Below are 20091 nucleotides of genomic sequence, written 5' to 3' on the forward strand. Positions count from 1 at the left end.
AAATACCAAGTAAGGCAATGGAAATGAGAATGGGGGAAGGGGGGGGGGGTAGAAAGATGGTTAGTTCACACTTCAAGCACTTCCTGGTCTTTTGAGCAGTATCCCAATTACCGTTATTCCTTGGGCTCACTTCCCTTGATTGGGATTTAATAGCACGTCTAATTTGATCGTCTAGAAAGTGGGAAGCGTTAGATGATGGAGAGAGACTAACTTTGAACAAATTCCATTTATTTTGAGGGGATTTTAAGCCCTCTCCGGCTCATTACAAAGTGGCAATTTGGACTCGATTGCGGACAGATTCACTCACTTTAAATTAAAGTTTACTCAAGTTCTCAAACCGAATTTCAAAAAAATGATGTAGAAATTATGCTCCCACGCATTTACTGGCTTTATATGGTTATTTTTGCATTTGAAAGCTCGTTATTTATTCATTCATAGTTATTGGAATATCATTATATAATGTAAAATGACTTCTCAAGTTTCATATAATGTTTCTTGAGTTCATTATTCTTCTATCTTTCTTTATTATAGCTAAAATGAACAGAAAGAGTAGCAAAAAAATGGACAGTTGAATTTAGAATTATTGAACTGCTGATCTGTTGAATTAATTACCATAGTTATGATAACCAAGTTAATTATAATTTACCGTTCATTTTTGTGATCAAAAAGTAAAAAAAATAACTAGATTTTAACTACCGTTTAATTGAAAATCGTTAATTAAAATCCGGAGAATGATATATAACTCAATTTCCTGAAGACATTCTGTGAGATAATTTCTGCTGGTTCATCAAGAATTTAGTTTCCCTTCCATTGAGTTAATTACACGGATATACCACCAGTTCTATTTCAGCATTGAACAATTGTAAATCAAGAAAAAGAAATTGTAAATTATAAAAAAAAATTGTCATTGTGAATTATTTTGGAACGATGCTCTGCTTAGTTATGTTCTAAAATTTCACATAACATAGACTGCTTTGATTTTTTCTTCCAGATTAAATCTTCTGACGCCGATTACAGTTTATCGTTCATAATTACCAGTCGAAATTGAAAAAAATTATTGAATTCAATAAAAACTTGTTATTTTATTTTTGTCAGAAAATGATGTTTTTTCCCTCTAATTTGTTGTATTGCGTTTTTAAACAGCATCTATTTAAAGAGAAGATTCAATTCCCAAAAACGTTTTCAAATTGTTTCCCTTCCTCCATTTGAACGATTTGTTCCTCACAATGCCAATCATATTCGGATCCTGAGAAGAGTTTTCATATATTCAGAGGTGATTGTATGTTACTCCAATTTGGACGGGTGATGGCACTCAAGATGAAGTTGTTCGTCCCTTTTGACATGTAAGTCTCTTCTTCCTTTCAAAATTTGTAACTGACCAGATTGGCGCCCTAAATTGCCTGTTCATAAGGCTTCCGTTTGCTAAGATTGGATAGCACAAATCTATAACAAAAAATTAATTAACGTTGGTTAAATCTACCTGGTTGTACAAAAACCAGTCATCTTATATCTTAATTCTTCCTAATTTGTTTGGCATGGTTTCATACTTAACCACGAACTGAGTGAGGACGTTTTCAGAATTTGAGATTTATTTTCATTCTCAAATACTGAATTTTAATGACTATAATTGTTGGCTGGTGTTGCCTTCAATTGCTTTGGCCTTAACCTTTTACATTCCTGATTTTGATACTTGCAGGATCAGCATAAAGTTAAACCGAGATGATCGGAATAAAGTTAATAGAGATAACATACATAGTATCTAAATTATTTATATTTACATCGACTCTGGGAGAGCTCTAGTGGGCCATGAAGGCCTGCGTTCAAGTGTCTCAAGCGGAAGAGAAGTGACAGTGGAAGTTGCTGATAAGAAAAACAGGAAAAAATACCGCTGTCAAAAATAAGCAGAAATAATCAGTTCTCAATGTGGACATTCGGTCTCTTCACTAGTAAACCTACATAGTAACTCACAATTGCCTATGATGGTATTATCAAGGAACTTATAACAAAAATCATTAAACTGAAGGTTTGATTTGGAACGAATGTTATTTACGAATTTTGGAAAAAATATTAGTAAGCTTTTTATGATCTGCTTGATTTTAGGACTTATAGAAATGTCAAATTTGCTTTCGAATATACACATTTTCATCAATCTCGTTTGGCCATTCCTGTTTTAAAAAATCTCATCTTCGGAATTTAAATTTTCTAAATGTGAAACTGAGTTTTTGCTCCTTATTAATTTGGTTGCTGTTTTTAAAATTTCAAATAGGTGTAATTTAGCTTTGATACATTCTTAGAAGTAGTTTTCTCCTGATTGTTGACATAGATTCACATTTCCTTTTGAGATTCAAACTTCTTGCAATTCTATCATCATGTTCTTTGGTTTGACTTTTGTGGCAGAATTTATACTTTGCACATCTCTATACTAGAACTTCATACTGAACAACTGGCTGAACATACGTTTTACAAATTGTTACAAGCTGCCTTGTGCATTAACATTTCCTCAACCGGTAGAATAAAGAACAGAAATTTGTTGATTTTTTCCACAGACTCAGCATGTTGTTGAAAATTGAAATTTTTGACAAGTAGGCTATCAAGATACCTATTTACTGCAACATTGTGTGTCTTACGAGTTCTCAAATTTAGACTATCTAGCTGATGGGTATATTTTTTTGTAGAACCTAACTTTTTTTTAGCATTCAATATGAGGCGATTGTTCAAATTGCTGATCTCTCTAGAGTTTTTTGATGCGCGTCACTATCTATCGGTTTTCAGCTCTTCTTCGATGTTTAGAGCAGTATCGTCTGCATACAAAAAAATCCAGTTCGCGTTGTGCCAAAATAAATATCATTCATATGGATAGCAAGTAACAAAGGTCCCGAGATCGAGCCCTGGGGTACCCCTAATCTGATAAACTTTGCTCTTGACTTTTTTACACCAAATTGAATAAACTGCACTCCATTACTGAGATAGGAGTTTCTTTAAGACAGGTCGCCTTAATCTAAAACTCCATTTTTTTCAAACAAAACTTGACGGTCAACAAAGTCAAAAAAAATTTTAAGGCCGAAGAGTATGCGTTTAGTACCCACATTATTATTTTTCAAATTGATCTCAGGTTCTGAACAAGGTCTATTAGTGCATCAACTGTACTTCGTTGGTGTCTACGCTCGAATGGAAATTTGCTTAAGATATCTTCGTTGTGCATGAAAGAGACGACTCTGATGTATATATTTTTGTCGAAGACTTTACCAATTGCTGGCACGATAGTTATTGGCCGGTAATTTGATGACTCAATTTTATCTCCATTTTTAATGAATGGATTTTTTTCCGCTTTTTAAAGCGTTCGGGATAAAACCCTCTCTCCATGCATTTGTTTCAAATTTGCTGATTTCAAAAATTGTGGTTTTGCAGAAAAATATACTACGTACAGACTTTTTGGGTCAGCCAGCCTGTTTTTGCGACAGTGTCATAGTTAACTGCTGTTTTTTCGCCTATTCAATAAAAAGATCTAAAAATTTTCAAGCTGGCTTCAGAAAGACATGATTTTGTTGCTTTTGACTCCTGTGCCAGATTTCTAACGACCTCAAAAAATTTTGTGTTACCACTGATGGCTTTTTTATGTTTTTTTGTTAAAACTGTCTGAACTTTGTTTTACTAGTTGTTCGACGAACTTCGATTGTCCATCATACTTCTTTTTGCTTCTATCAGTTTTTTTTATAAGATGCGATTCTTTTAATTTACTTTGCTTGAAAGCAGAGTTTTTAGCTTCGCTGCAGTTCAATTTTTTCATTACCTGACTGAAAGTTTTTTTACAGACAACAATCAATCCAGTTCTCTATTTAACAATTTTTTACCTCTTTTAGAAGAAAATTACAATCTTTACTGTTTAGGTGGTCTGCTAAAACTGGTTTTGCAGCTATGACCATATGCGGGAACTGCAAGATTCTTAGCTCATATCCACTGCATTTGTTTCCGGTATTCGCGATTCAATGTAAGTGATCAAACGTAAGCGAGCATTTTCTTGAACAGAACCAACTTTTTTGAAGTGCAGATCAATTAATGTTTGCGTTGTTTTTATCTCCGAGTGGCAGAATTAGGTCCTGTGCTAGTCCATTTACTATCCAGCCTGTGTTTGTCCATTTACTTAAACAAAATTTTCTTCTATCAGTATTATTTAGCCATGTTTACTTTTGCATAATTCTTATGGTTGTTGTTCGTCACTCACAAAATTTTGATTTCATCACTGTTTTTGGAAAGAGATCCAAAGTTTTGTAGTAAATAGTATTTAATTCTATTTATATATTTATAAGCTCCCGCTTAAAAAATATGATGAATATTACAATGTCTGTTGAATACCTTTTCTTCCCACAAAACAGATGAGGTTGTTTATTAATTTAAAATACAACGCTCGCTTTCAGGCAAAAAATTTTATGCATTGGTTATGTGTTGCTTTCAAGCGCAATCGGGGAGTCATTAGTGAAATATTCGAGAAAGAAGAGTTGAGGATCTTATTTTAAAATTTCGTTTATTTTTGTAAAATAAAAGAAAACATTTCGCTTTCTTCTCTGCCACATACCATAGAAAATTTTGTGGACATGGAAGAAGTAGATGAAACCAAGTTTTTCTATAATATAGAAATGATTCGCTTTCAGATTCCAATTCATGTTCGTTTTGCATATTCACTAAAACCCACAAATTTATTGATGATGATGTAAGAAAAACTTTACAAAAAAAAGCCGTCTGCGCACAAAAATTATAAAAAACTGACGGACAGCTGAAATTTTTAGGTCTTGACTGCACATTTTCCTGGAATTAATTGTCTAGAAAGCAGTCTTTGGGCCCTTTTCAGGCCCACAAGTGGCTACTAGTGAGAGGCTACTAAATTTTCACCACACTTAAAAAAGATTTCGGACCTACATTTCAACCCAACTCTTCTGAAACCTTTATTTTACGAGTTTCGATGCTTATCTGTCGAAAAAACGCTTTATGTTTGGAGAAAGAAGGCAAGATTTCTTTGTCAAACTTAGTATTGCAAGAGCTGCTCTGCTATTAATGACAAGGAACGCTCAACTTCGTCCGGTTCGGGCATACAGTTGATTACAGTCGCATTATCTGACACTCAATTACTTAATTAACAAAAACCCAAACGCTTTGACGTTCAACAATAAGTTTCTCTCAGAATGTTGCGTTAAACCAAAATAAAACAATCAAGTTTCGGTTCAAGTGTGATTATTAACTCAAAACAAAAATGAAGAATTCAAAATAGCTCGATGTTTAGTCTCTTCTAATACACTGAACTACCAACCGAAAGAAAATGAATTCATTAACCAAGTACCAACAGTGTACGCTGATATTTAACACCAATGAATTCCGGGCAATGATTTCTTACTCAGAACCTTTGATCTTAATTGAGTGGAACTAAAATAAAGTTTGAGTTAAGTGGCACTTGGAACAGATGACGCAGGCTGCTCTAAACAAAACATACCAGGCACGAACTTTTTTAATCTAATCATTTTTAACAGAAAAGGAGGAGCATCTAAAGCTATTGAGTTGTTCGGAGCAAAGCAGCTCGGGTTTTCTGTCCAGGGAGGATCTGAGCGCATAGTGCATGCCACAAAAATAAACTTTGAATTATTGAAGAAAACAAACAAGGTGACATACTCCAAATTGATTTTGAAACACATTCATTTTTTTTCACCCATAACCATCTCCACCATGACTAATTTTCAATGGCTTTTTGTCACCGAAATGGCCTTATTTTTGCGATTCAATTCTTTAGAAAATTTTAAAAAACCTAGTGTTAGATTTCCGATTTGGATCGATCTCCGCAGACAGTGCGGGAACACATTTTCAAAATTTTTTCATCAGATACTCCACGTGACCGCGGACGCATTCGAAACACCAAAAACTGCAACAGAATGAAAAAAATCATATAATTAAAGTCAAGCTGCATTTGTTGGCTCATTTTACCAATTGTCAATTCTCGTAGGATCAATAGCTGGCCATACTGCAACTGAAAACATCACATCTGTTATTAAAACAGGAAATTTTGTTTAAATTACGACAACGCTGCCCTCTCAATGTAAAATGCAGGAAGAATTTGATAATTCATCTTTGACAAATTGTTAGGCAAACAAAATTCAATGAAGTAGAAACCTTATCTGCTACATCTTTCGCGACCACAACAATGTGCATTGTTACAAACAGCACCCATTCTAACTCTGTGCTACATTTTTTTTGGAATGAGAAAATTGCTGCCCTAATTTTTTAACCGGGTGTCAGATTGAACAAAAATGAGAGCAAATGTTTTTTGGGGGTCTGGGAATGAAGAGGTAATATGCAATCTAGCGGTGTTATGCCATGGCTGTTGTCATATGGTCGCTCTTCACAATTGTATGCAAAAGAGTGTCAAATCAGCATGCGTGGTAGCTACACTGTTACTCGTATCTGAACCGAAGAGTGTACTGCCCGCAAAAACAGAAGAGTATACTGAACGAGTGACCTTTTTCCTGCCTGTAAGAATTGAATGCGTGCGGCTCAGCCAGCTGCATGGAATTTTGCCGTTATAAATCCCATGAAACCCATTTTTACGCAAATGTGGCTGAGAAGTTTGCTTATGCACTTCCAGCTACTGGAGACGTGGTTGAGAACAGTGCGCCCAAAAATTTAGCCAATTTGGAATTCTGATAATTGCGTTCGCCTTTGAGTCTTTTGGAAGCTTAGCAGAGGCAGCTGACCCTCAAGCCAAATAGCGGTCTGCCTGATTGCAATTTTGCTGACTGGTGGGTTGTCTCTCGCTCTTCGATCTTAATCAGTATCTATTATAGCAATCCGATAGAAAGAGACTCGAGATCATCGGGGGACTTCAAAATCGAGCAAACTTCTGATTCTTTATATCACCGGTTAAGAGGGTGTTCTTGTTTTATATATTTTTGTTGGTGCATTCTTATTTCGTTAACACGCTAAGACGCGCTTCTTCCTTTTCTGTGAAAAAAAATTAACACAAGTTTTTCAGAAATTTCTGTAAAAACCAGATTGATATTTTCCTAGCGGTCATTCTGTGCAAATTTTATATCTAAACGCTACCAGGTAGATATCTCATCATAGGGTTAAAGCTCGGGGTGTTTAGTCACGACATAGGGTTAGACAAAACTCTGGAAGGACGCCAGGAGGGCGCCAACTTAAAATAATTATGTTGGACTTCAGATTGAAATTAATAGAAAACAAAGAGAAATTAGTTGTAGCCGTCAAAATTGAACATCAGTTTTGTCTCTCTAAAATTCCCATAAGTTCGTAACCTTACTTTTTAAGCTCCCATAATTATTTTCTTGCGACATTTTTGCCCAGCCAACGCAATCGAAAACTTGAATTTTTGCACAAGAAAACGGCATCTCTTCGCCAAATAGTCCAAATCTCCCTTTATCCGGTCCGAAAATTGCTGGACAATGCTTGCATCCCGTTACTCTGACCCTCAACATCATTATTTGTTCTTCCAGGATCATCAATGGCTATTTTTCTTTGATTCCAATAATGTAATTTGCCCGAAAAGTAGAAAAAACCTTGCGTCGCTTTTCAATAACAGGCTAGAAAGCAACTGAAGACATCTTATTTGTTAGTACAATCCACAATTTTAATGAAGTTGCGAACAAGCAGCCAACTCATTGTAAAACTCAGGAAGAACTTGATTACTCATTTTTGACAACTTTTGTTAGGCAAACAAAACTCAACTAGGCAGAAATCTTATTTGCTACATTATTCTCAACCACAATTACGTGCCTGGTTACAAACAGCACCCACTCCAACTCTGAGCTCCATTTTTTCAGCATTAGAGGCTTGCTGCTCTTAAATTCCAACTTGGTATCAGATTGAACAAAAACGAGAGCAAATGTTTTTGTGGGTCTGGGATTGAAGAGGTAATAGGCAATCTGGCAGTGTTATGCATTGGCTGTTGTGATATGATCGTCTTGTCATAATAGTATGCGACACAGTATTATGTCAGCATGCTTGGTAGCTTTGTTGCCACTCATACACGAGCAGAAGAGTTTACTACCCGAAAAAAAAACAAAACAGTGCACTTACTTGTTGACTGTTTTCCTGCCTGTATCAATGAAATGCGGCCCAGCCAGCTGCTTGGGATGTTACCGTCACATCTCTTATGCTACCCCCTTTTTCCTTAACATCTCTCATAAATTTGACCAATTTTCAAATAGTCTAATTATTCCAAATTCAGGGATAGAATCCGCTGGGATCCCGTTATGCCAACCCTCAACATCATTAAGTGATCTTGCAAGGCCATCTTTGGCTACTTTCCTTTGATTACAAACATTTTGGGTGATAATATGAGGAGGATTCAACAGTGGTCACTTGGTAATTTTACCTAGAATTTAAAAAAAACCCATCTCTGTTTCCAATAACAAAGCTTCTTAACTACTGTTGATCTGCCAAATAAAGTATCTCCTCTGTATTAACTTAATAGGATTTTTCTTTTTCCGCTTGGTTTTCAAAAGCGAGAGCAGGGAGGGATCAATTTAACAGGCAAGGCGAACTCATTCTTTTCTGACACCAGCTTTTTGCAATCCAGGGTTAAATGGAAGCAGCAGCCCGTTATCATTGAATCTTGATATTGTTTTTGGAGGATTTTCATTGGACGGTTAATGGTAAATATGACCTTGCTACAGTTGCTGCGGGCGTTAAAATTTCACTGAGATCTTTGATCCTCTGCTATGATTTTCGTTTTGCCGGTTTTCCACTAGAAATACTACAATTGCTTCCATCGTTCACGCGAAAAAGTTGGTCATATTGTATAAATGTGGAAACGACTACGCGGCGTTTGTAGCTTTTATATTGTGAGCGATGCCAGGCAATGGTGAGCTTATTTACGCTTTCAACATAAAACTCATGTTCTTCTACATTCTTTTTTAAAAAGAATTGGTAGTGTCAAACTCAGTTTTCCTGTGATTTCAATTTTCCCATTGCCCTTTTCCCCTTTTTAATCGCCTCTTTAGGGACTTGATGAGTTAACCAGATGAGGGTTTACCTTTATTTTTTTCTGACGATTTTGAGCCATTAACATACAGATTGAAATGACTGAGTTGTGAAAAGGGTATAATGATACCTCAGTCATTTTACCTCAGTTTCGTTCTCTATTAATGAGACTAATTAGAATTGATTAAGACACTATTGTCCTCAATTATAGGAATCTTAATATTGGTGTGAAACAATGTAGGGTCGAAATAATTTTGGATGTCACCGAGTTTTAAAAGATTCTGGTGAGTCCAATGTATTAACTTGACAGCCCCGTTCGAGGTGTCACCGCTAGAAATCGCTAAAAGATGTAAGATTTGCGGTGAATTTGAGAAAAGGTGTAAGATTTGCGGTGAATTTGAGAAAAGGTGTAAGATTTCCGCTCAATGCAATGAATGCGGTGAAAAAAGTTTTAAGCGGTGGAATTTTTTTCACCGCATAGCGGTGAAAGAAAATTTCTCACCGCAACCAGCAAAATGCGGTGAAAAAGAAATTATTCACCGCTACCATTAGAATGCGGTGAAAAGAAATTTTTCACCGCTACCAGCAGAATGCGGTGAAAAAAAAATATTCACCGCTACCATTAGAATGCGGTGAAAAGAAATTTTTCACCGCTACCAGCAGAATGCGGTGAAAAATTTTTTTCACCGCTAATTCTTACAAACATTCATCTTAAATTCACAGGAAATGTTATTGAAGTAAGTGACAGATGGCGCAGTGGAATAAGAAGTTGGTGAATTGCGGTAGGTGAGCAGTTCGAACCTCTGAACGGCAGTTTCTTTTTTGTAAGAAATCCGGTGAATGCGTTGGAAAAAAAAATTTCACCGCTAAATTCAACGCAAATCATACAAAAATTCACCGCTTTCACCGCATTCAACGCTACAATATGCGGGCGCTTTGCGGTGAAAAAAGTTTTTTTTCACCGCTATTCACCGGTAATATTACATTATTTTTTGATAAAGCCTCGACCCGGGAAATTAGAATTTAGCTACACGCTCGTTCAAATTTGTTTGAGTAATTTCGGGTCATTTTTTGTGGCGTAATTTGTGACAGAGACGTCATGAATACAATAAAAATAATTGTTTAGGCATCATCAATTTTAATCCGTTTTTTTCCGATTCTTAAGTGTTAAAATTTTTCTTAACGCTCATCGATAAGCTTTGAAGCAGTCATTAGTCATGTGTATCTTTATAGGTCAACATTTCTAATTGATCGGTTTGTAATACACAACTGTATTACATAATTGGAATAGACAACTAAGTAAGTCTCATTTCCCTTCGAAAACTGGTGTCTTAAATAATTCCTTCTCAGCTCGGAAATGTTAACGCAGTTCACAGAAACTTTATATTCCGTGAATTTTCTACATATAAAATCTCATTTCAGACTTCTTGGGATTGGTTTGTTTTTACAATTTTTTCACGTTTTGCCTTCTGCATTTGGATTTGCAGGAAACCGTGAGAAAATTCAAAACACTGTAGCTTTGTGCATTTTTTAGAGCATCGACGAGAATAATTTAAACTAACTATCGGCATTAAACTAACTATCGGCATTCTTAGAAAATTTCTGCTTTAATTCGTTTCGTTAGTTTTCAATCTGCCCACTCTTTTCAACATTACTGATAAAAACGTAAGGATAATTCACTTAACGTTTTTACAGTAGAAACAACAAAGCCTACTAATGGAGTGTCTCTTCTCAAATTGATTAGATACGGCGGCTGTTGAAATAGCTTGGATTAATTTGTCTGATTGGTATGGCGTCAAGTTAGCATAGGTTTTGTTTTGATTAAACATAATAGCGGTCAAAATGCTTACAAGTTCAATTTATGATGTGCTATGTATGATGGATGAAAGCTTTCAGTTGCTTAATTCGCCTTAAGAGTAAGGCATGTTAAACATTGTTGCAATTAACTAAATATACTGTAATATATAAATATAATTTCAAATAATTTCTAACTAAGTGGGTTCCAGAAAAGCATCCTAAACTATGGAACTGTAACATATTTTGTTTGTCACCAAATAAGCCATCAAATATTTGATAGCCACCAAATAATTGCTCCACGACTCGCTCCAGCTCAATCGGAATAATATTATTAAGTAAAAATTGTTCATTTTCGCTGTTTGGATTGAATAGAAAAATGTTTGAACAGTTTGATACGCGCACCAGTTCAATATCTTATTCAGAGATACAAAACTCTTCCAACTAACCAGAGAAATACAGCAAGCATTAGAGTACGTTGTGTTTAATTCACAGCCAGAACGACTCAAATGAGGACCGCTGAAGAAATCCCAGCTGCTTCAAAAGAATGACATAGCATGGCCGTGAATTAAAAAAAATCTCTAACAAAAAAGTGTGGATTGTTTGATGCAACAAACTGGTTCATGCGGGACTGCAGCGTAGCACAGAATGTTCCCACATACGTCAACCGTTTTTCAAAAGCTACTACTTGTTCCGAGGCGGAAAATTTTTTTGACTAATAATTCTTCGAAAATAAAACTGCACCATTTTTCCGTAGCAATAAGTAGTATGACTTTTTTTCGAGAAAACAGAACTCGAAACCCTCATTTTTATATCATTTGTGAGAAAATGAAGAACCAATTACGTTAAAAAAACTTTTTTTTCTTACCGAAGCTTCATGTTTAGAAAAGCACCAGTTGGAAACTTGCATAAAAAGTTTTAAACGTAATATATTAATTGTTTGAATATGAAAAAGTATGCTCTTTTGTTGATTTACATCTTGGTTGTCAAGAAAACAATGTTAAATTCACATGCAGTTTATACGGATGTTTTCCCGAACTATTCCGTTTTTGCATGTGAATTGATAACAATTTATTTTTGTCGTTTGACTGATTCCTATGATAAAATGCTAGTAAACATCACATTTCACCGAAAGTCATAAAAGTTGTAAATCAAAGATGGTTGTATGTAATGTAAAAAAGGCGGTAGTAACTGAGTATATAATTCGATCAAGATTTGTGCCTATTGTCACTGTTGTCACACATCTAATTGAATTATTTGATTTCAAGATTGGTCTCTGCGTTCTCATTAATCGATAGGTCATGAGATCAGAGCTTTACAGAGATAAGTAATCAGCCCACCCTAAAACTGTCACTATGCTGCCTTTTCTCTGTGCTGCATTAGAGAATTGCTGACGTCAATTGGAAAACGAACGAGAGGACAAAGAGAGACAAGACTTTTAGTCAAGCAGTGGTCAAGAGTCAGAATGAAACCAAGTGGGACTGTGTGGTCTTACTACGTTGGAGAACGAGATCATGTAGCTGAATGGAGGACTCCTGTTTGTAGAGAACGAGCTTGTGCAGCTGATTTGAGACTCTGTTTGTGTGGAAGAGTCTGTGTAGTTGATTAGAGGACTCTTTGTGGAGAGGGAGCATCTGTAGCAGATTGTGACTCTGTTTGTATTGAGGAGATTGTGTAGCTCATTGGAGGACACTGTTTGTGGAGAATGAGCTTCTGTAGCGGATTGGTGAACTCTGGTTGTGTGAAGAAGGTTGTGTAGCTGACTGGGTGACTCGGTTTGTGTACACAGAGGTTGTGTAGATGTGTGTGTGTGGATTCGTTTGTGGAAGCTTGTGGTGATGTTTTGTGTTGCAGTGGGAGATTTTTGTGAAGCAGAACTTTCTACGAAGAATTCTCCGGCTTATTAGTATTGCTAACAACAACACTTCAATTTGTCGCTTTATAACGAAGCCACCAACAGGCATCACATTTATCTAAACGCTAAAAAACGGCTAGGTCTTTTGCTCTAAGTCAAAAATTTTCACCACAAGCTATATCGAAAGAGGAAAATCTTACGTAGAACAGAACTAGCTTTCAAGCACAATAAACCACATTAACACAGGGTACATAGACTAAACTACTAATGTTTGAGTTAAAACTAGATAAAAGTGAAAAAAAACAAAAAAATTTAAAACAAACAGAAAGGCAAAAATTGATTTCAGGTATGATTTCAAAGTCAGAAAGAACAAACTTTAATGGGCGTGAGGATGAATTCGTATTTTTTACGGAACAGTTTGAAGCTCGTGTGCAATCATTGAAATTAGGAAACGTCCTAAATGGCGATGCCACACCTGAAGATTATATGCTTACTGTTAGGAATGGCTCATCTGAGAAAAAACACAAGCTGTAAATATAGAAAGTGAAGAACTGGAAGAGAGGAAAAGGACTTTATGATACAAAGTTGTTCAAGCACTAGATAAAAAGCCAGTTCTGTTTCTGAGACCACTTAAAAATTATGGTAGTAAAATTTGAAATATACTTTGCAAAAGGTTTAAGAGTTTCGAGAGGCCGCAATTACATAATCTCAAATAAGAATTAACTAGCCTTAAGAAGAACTCAAATGAAAGCATAGTAGACTACTTAACAAGAGCGGACGACATGAATTACAACTTGACACTGGTGAACAAAGCCGTGAGCGAGAAAATGTTGACTTCAAAAATTTTGAAAGACTACCTAAAGAATACGAGAGCTTCACCACACTCGTAAAATTTAGTGAAGATAAGAACGGTTTAGAAGCAATTAAGCAGGACCTTATCAACTTTGATAGAGAGAATGTTCAAAAGAAAAGTGAGAGTATTTTCTACAATAAAAAACAGAAATGCTTCAACTGTTGAAAGGTTGGACACATGGCTAAGGATTGTCGACTTTAGAGGGCGATTACAGAACAAACAAGGGGGCAACAATAAAGTGTTTGAAATGTGGTGAGCTGGGTAACATCTCCAATGTTTGTAAGAAGCAGAAACCATAGAAAAAGTATGTAAGCCAGAGTAGAAATTTTTGGCAAAACATTCAATCGGTGTCTCAGAGCTAAGTTGATGAACCAAAAGGTGAATAAAACCTTGTTGAATAAAACCATTCGGCGATCAAAGAAACACCATTCGCAGCAATGTATGGACAAAAACCAAATTTAGAATCACTTAAAGTTTTTAGTTGTACTGCTTACATTCATATTGAGAAATCACTCCGTGGAAAAATAGATCGGAGTTCACAACAAGGTATATAATTGGGATCATCAGATAACAGTAGAACATATCTTATAGGAGTAAAGGATGAAAAAGGCACCTTTAAATTTTGAAATTCTCCAAACATAACTTTCAACGAACAGAAAACGTTCAAAAATATTTTATTGAATGCACGGCAAACACGGTTAGAACAGGAAGCAGTTCTGAATCCAGTAGCATTCTTAAATGAATTTAAAAATGATAGTGTGATACCGAAATCAAAGAAGAAGCAATAAAAGACAAAAATTGGTTTGAAGCAATGAAAACAGAGTACAATTCCTTAGTTTAAAGCAACGTCTGGGAAGTTTTAGATAACCAGGAAATCAAATCTATTGGCAGCAGTGGGCTGTTTGCTCTGAAGTGCGGGCCTAGCGGAAAAATAGTGAGATATAAAGCAAGATTGGTAGCTAAGGGTTTTAGCCAAGTTCCAGGCTAAGTTCCAGGCTAAGAGATTACAACGAGACCTATTCACCGACAATGCGCCTCTCAACTATCAGGATACTTTTAATTTATGCACTCTGTAACGGTTCTCAGCTCAAAAAATGGACATTGAAACTGCATACATATTGCCGACATTGATGAAGAGATCTTTATGCAGTAACCTGAGGGTTTTGAAAAATACATTGAGCAAGAAATTCGTTAGACTGTAAGCTTAAAAAGTTGATTTGGATGCAAACAATCTTGTAGAAATTAGCAGTGAAAAGATTTCTAGGGGTTTTGGGTTGTGGTCCATCTATTTAATATGAGTGCCTCTTTATAAAAAAAGGGAGAGGGAGATATAGAGGGAAGGATCTGTCTTTGGATAGGTGATATGGTTATATTAGGAACGCGGCAAAACTCTTGTGATAACTTCGACAACAAGGTTTGTGAGAAGCTCAGAATAAGTAAATATGGTGACCTGAGTTGGTTCTTCAACATTAAATAGAAAGGACAGAACCCAATATAATGCTATGTCAAGAAACTTTTATAGAAAAATTAATAGAGGTACAAAATGAGTGATTGTAGGACACTGGAAAAACCTCTAGAGAATAGTTCAAAACTTTCAAAACTTGATTCACCAGAAATAGGAAGCAAAGAATATCAAGAAATGCACTAATGCAGTCTTCTGATTATAAGGGATTAGTAAGATGTTAAATTATTTAGCGTTGACTGCCAGACCGGATATTGCACATACAGCTAATATTTTGAGCTCGCTTGTAGAAAATCCGGGGAACAAGCATTGGAAAGCCGCAAAAGCATGTCTACGTTACTTGAAGAATACAAAGTCTGAGAAACTTACTAAAAAGAATTGTGAACAATTAGATCCAGAAAAATTTTTAGATTCTGACGGGGCTGGTAAATTAGATAGCAGTAAAGGTACGAGTGGTCATTGTTTCAATCTTAACAATAGCTCAGGAGCAATCAGCTGGGCTAGTAAATTACAAGTGCATATCAACCTCCACAGCTAAAGCTGAACTGAATGCAGTAGTAGCGGAAAGTAAAGAGGTGGTACATTTAGCAAATCTTTTGAAGGAAACAAACATAGTTGTTGAGCAATCTTTACAATTGCTTGTAAATGATCAAGCATGTTTTGTTCTTAGTAAGAATTCCATGAACCATGGCAAGACTAAGCAATTCGCGTTGAAAGTGCACTTCATTCGGAGGAACATAATCTAGAACAGGTTATTAGAGCTGAAGTACTTGCCCACCGATCGCATGCCGGCAGACACCCTAACAAAAGTTTTGGGAAAAAAAAAATTTTACTTTTCCGTAATGTTCTTCTAGGTTCAAACACTTAATGTGACAGAAGGACTAGAGAATGTATAACAATAATAAATTTAATGTAACAAAGTATACTCGATTGCTGATTTACATCTTTGATGTCAAGAAAACAATGCTAAATTCACGTGCAGTTTATACTGATATTTTCCAGAGCTATTCACTTTGCATGTGAATTGATAACACCTGATTTTGACGTCTGATTGATTCCTATGATAAAATGCTATTAAGTATCACATGTCACTGAAATCAATAGAATTTGTAAATCAAAGATGGTTGTAGTAGCGGAAAGTAAAGAGGTGAACATTTAGCAAATCTTTTGAAGGAAACAAACATAGTTGTTGAGCAATCTTTACAATTGCTTGTAAATGATCAAGCATGTTTTGTTCTTAGTAAGAATTCCATGAACCATGGCGAGACTAAGCAATTCGCGTTGAAAGTGCACTTCATTCGGAGGAACTTAATCTAGAACAGATTATTAGAGCTGAACTACTTGCCCACCGATCGCATGCCGGCAGACACCCTAACAAAAGTTTTGGGAAGAACAAAAATTTTACTTTTCTGTAATGTTCTTCTAGGTTCAAACACTTAATGTGACAGAAGGACTATAGAATGTATAACAATAATAAATTTAATGTAACAAAGTATACTCGATCGCTGATTTACATCTTTGATGTCAAGAAAACAATGCTAAATTCACGTGCAGTTTATACTGATATTTTCCAGAGCTATTCACTTTGCATGTGAATTGATAACACCTGATTTTGAAGTCTGATTGATTCCTATGATAAAATGCTATTAAGTATCACATGTCACTGAAATCCATAAAATTTGTAAATCAAAGATGGTTGTATGTAATGTAAAAGGGCGGTAAAAACTGGGTATATAATTCAGTCAAGATTTGTGCCTTTTGCCACTTGTCACACATCAATTCTAATTGAAATATTTGAATGCAAGATTTGTCTCTGCCTTCCCATTAACCGATAAGAAGAAATCTAAAATTAAGGTCAATGAAATATGTCAATATCTTTTTCCTTTTGGGATAAAGTTAATTTGGTGTTATTTAAACATGTTCTTGATTTATTGTTCCCAATAACTTTAGATCAATCGCAAAAACTTTGTTCGAATGTAAAAAATTATCATTTCAGAAGAACGGAGCTGTGTTTAAAAACATATCTTGTTCTTCGTTTTTCACTCAAATAAGCTTTTGTGTTGTTACAACGTTTTAATAGTGATTAGCTTATCTAAAACTCAAAGTGAAGACTTATTTACATGGAGGATATGGTTTTCGACACCATTTATTGCTTATGAAGTGCAAAGAATTTTCTAAACTACTAAATAATTGGTTACTTTTATGAGAGCAAATAGAATGTTAGTCATTAAAATATGAACCGAGTAACAAAAAGTCTAGATGAAGGTATAGTTCGAGTCTTTTTGTTGCTCTGATCTCGACTATCCGATAATAGTTCAACACTGTGAGTTTTCTTTTAAATCAACTTGTCATTTAAACCAGCCTTTAATTGAACTATGTGATTTGGATTTTGCTCAGGTGCCGGTAGAAATCGACTTTGTTGTAAATCAAAGAATTGAAAATGGACTTTCACTCACTGTATTGAAAAAGGTCTTAAAAGGTAGCTTCTAACTACCAAATAAATTTTAGTTGAAGATGACAGAAAAATCAGAAAACAGTGGTGTGATTTATTTCAATTTTGTATGGTCTTCCTCATTCTGTAGGAAAAATTTTTCCAGTAGTTTTCTTGAACCTCATGGACATGACAATTGTTAAATTGGATTCAACTTCAGGTGAGTAAAACCGCAGAAAACAACTAAAATATGCAACATTTTGAGATTTCTCAGAAAAAGCAAGAAACTAAAAGATTTTTTCGCTTTTATAACATTTTAGCCTCTTTCGTTAAAATTTTTTCAATTTCCTATTGTTTTAAAAGTTTTCTCTTTTGGATATATGCCTGTTGAGCAGTAAAAAATTTAAATATTGAAAAGTTAAAATGGCAACAAGGGAGAAAAGAACTGGTGACAAGTAAATAATATTTGTTTTCGTTTTCTTCGTCTTCTGAACATTTGTTCTTTCAAATCGTTAGCATGAAATTATCACTTGGGCTCGTTTTTTTGAAAAAATTTGTTCAATACAACAAATTTTTCTGTTGAAAAAACTGTTGAAAATTTTTCTGTTATAGTTTAACGATAATTCTTTTATTACAACTGAATTAAATAAATAACTTAAAAACCCTTCAAACCTTTTTTTTCCTTTCAAATATTTTAAGCAACACCGCTTCTTCACCCTGCAAAAAAACTGTAGTTTTTCTGTGAAAATCAAAATTAGCTCCTTAGGGCTACCAGACAATGATTCTGTTTTTTAGCTACGATGCGTAAACAAAAAGTGAAATTTTGACTGAAAAAAAGCCGGCCTCACATAGATTCCCTAAATTTGAAAATAAGTTGGAAAAATTAGAGATAATGATGTGTTTCATGTCAAAGCCGACGCGTTGACTCGCAAATTATAATTTTGACTCGCATATTAACCTCCATCGACCTCCAACCCCTGCCCCTTCTACCTCCACCGACCTCCGCCACTGCGCTCCACGACCTCCATGACCTCCGCCAATCTACACTGTTTTCACCCCAAAGATGTAATTGCACCACTTTGAAGAAGATAGCTGGTTTCTGGGGGCGGCCATTTTGTACACATTGTGGAGTTTTGAAAATTTCATTATTATTTATTTTGAAATTGCTATGCGCATAGAGCAACATGTTGGTTGATACTTTCCCTTATTTTGAAAATATCTTGGAAAAATTAGCGATCATGATGTTTCATGTCAAAGCCGAAGTGATTTTCTGGCATGAACATTTGACACAACAAGATTCCGACTGATTTGTCACCTGTGTGGGTGTGTGCGTGTGAGAGAAATTTTTACCTGATGGAAAATCCGGCCAGCGAGAAATCCGTCTGCATTTCAAAGAAAAAAACTTGGATAATACCTCATTTTTTTTGCAGTGAGTCAGAATCATATCGGATGCAGGGAAGAAGTCACGGCTCACTATGGCTCAGCTGAAGATACAAACAATATGTCCAAAATGCACCAGTAGCGTAATTTCTTTCTTTCCAACGGCATTTGAGTCCCTTGTTGGGTCATCAGAATCCCAACAAAGACAATGAGGCAGGTTATAGACAAGGTTCATTGTGGATTATAAACGACTTTTTCTTTAGACTTCAGACGGTTAGGGATGTCAACTTCGGTTGAGCAAATGTCCTAATTAGTGACTAATTAATAACCTAACTAGTTTTTATACAATAAACTTGGAATGGGTATTTGGATTATGTTTTAACTCTAACTACCTGATTGGTTCTTAGTGGCTCATTTTGACGTTATCAGCCAATGAGAGCGCGTAGTGGTTAAAACTTATGCTTAATTTGCTCACCCAATGAGTACAGTGGTAGAGTACGCGTCATTTTCAAGATAAAATAGAAAACCAAACTAGGCTGAATAAACGCAAAAATTTTGCTTCGATTCGGGAGATTTTGGGATTGATGCATCTGACCATATTCAAAATCGTTTTCATCTGACTTGACTACCAAGAGACAGATACGAATTGAAACCACTGGTGTAATAATTGTCCTTGGTTTCTGAGAGGTAGTTAAAGAAGTTAGTTGTACAGAATACAGAGAACGTTGATCATGGCATATTATAGACTGTTTATTGTAAGCTTTTATCAGCACTTCTGATGATTATCTGAGCAGGATGAAAAATATTCTTTTGTTACTCTCTACAGTATGAACAATATTCTGCTGTTACTATGAACAGGCTGAAAAATATTCTGCTGTTCGTCTGAACAGGATGAAAAATTTTTTGCTGTTCATCTGAATAGGATGACATGTATTCATTCTTCTGTTTATCTAGCAGTGCGGTCTACATGTATTTTACTGTTCTACATAGTGACTCTAGCGCAGCAAACTTAACGGCAATATACTCACATTTACCTCACATTTTTTTGCGCAAGAGGCTTTCAAGAGGCTGTGTAAATAACTACTCATAGTGAAAAGCTTGTACTACTACTACTTCTGCTACCACACCAGAACTAATTCTGACTTGCATAACGACCTCCATCGCCCTACACCGACCTCCATTCCCTTCTACCTTAAACGACCTCCGCCTACCTCCACCGACCTCCGCCACCGACCTCCGCCAGCGACCTCCACTGAGCTCCACCCCCAACCTCCACCGACCTCCACCGACCTCCGCTGACCTCCACCGACCTCCACGACCTCCGCCACCATCCT

General features: G+C 35.7%; 1 pseudogene; it reads left to right on the forward strand.

The window, feature by feature from the left end:
* Positions 1-491: 491 nt before the first annotated feature.
* LOC142354036 (melanopsin-B-like) overlaps positions 492-20091 on the forward strand; it is a 111368-nt pseudogene continuing 91768 nt past the window's right edge.

This window comes from Convolutriloba macropyga, chromosome 15, assembly GCF_964194025.1.
Source record: "Convolutriloba macropyga chromosome 15, txConMacr16.3, whole genome shotgun sequence".
Classification (NCBI taxonomy): domain Eukaryota; kingdom Metazoa; phylum Xenacoelomorpha; order Acoela; family Convolutidae; genus Convolutriloba; species Convolutriloba macropyga.